The sequence below is a fragment of the Sander vitreus genome, chromosome 6, assembly GCF_031162955.1.
Source record: "Sander vitreus isolate 19-12246 chromosome 6, sanVit1, whole genome shotgun sequence".
Classification (NCBI taxonomy): Eukaryota; Metazoa; Chordata; class Actinopteri; order Perciformes; family Percidae; genus Sander; species Sander vitreus.
Window position 1 is genome coordinate 33,749,092 of NC_135860.1, and position 952 is coordinate 33,750,043.

Here is a 952-nt window from a genome sequence, read left to right on the forward strand (position 1 = left end):
AGGAAAACAGATGTAATATTTGTGAAGGTCAGACCATATTTCCTTAGCTTTCCCTCCACACTAACTTCAATTAACTTTTAAATTCCTGTTTAGGGACCGTTCAGTATTTATGGAATGGACCACCGGAGGAAAATAGGGGAGGGTCATGTCTTTTTATCCTTTGTTGAGGGGAGGGTCATCCCATTTTTTTTAGTCTAGGGGGGAGGGTCATCCAACTTTTCTATTCATGAGAACAGCAACATTTCAAAGTGGCTTGTTTGGTGCATATTTATCCATGTAGCTCTCTCTTCTAGGCCCCTATCGCTAGCAGATGGGTCCCTCCCTATATAGTCAGCCAGACAATTTGAACTGTAGCTTTAGAGACCGTGGGATTTCCCAAATTGAATAAATCCCGCTCGCACATCTAAACACAAAACTGCTTTGCTAGCTCCATCGTTTGGTAACTAAGACATCTGATGAAAAAATAATTTTACTCATTAGCATGATTACCGTACTGTTTAGTTCAAAAACATCCAAAACACCGTATGAAAACATAATGGATCAGACGCAAGCTTTTTTTTGAAAAGTCAAAGCTTGCGGACTGCACTAAGCCGGGAGGGCATGAGACTGGAATTCTCTAGACTGCAGCCATATCCTTTCGGTCCCGGTGATATTATATATATATATATATATATATATATATATATATATATATATATATATATATATATATATATATATATATATAAACGACAGCCTTTTCAAGGCATTTGAGAAGGAAGGAGTGGTAGCATGCAAGCTCCCAAATTGACGCTTGTCTGAGAAATGGAGATTTGGATAATGTTTAGCTTTGGCAGCTTTACCTATATGCTAAAATATACAGTGACTGAGGAAGCCTAGTGACGAGTCCATAGCAACCAGTGTTGAATGTGTACCCAGTGTGCTTTGCTGAATGTTCTCAATGTTTTATTTC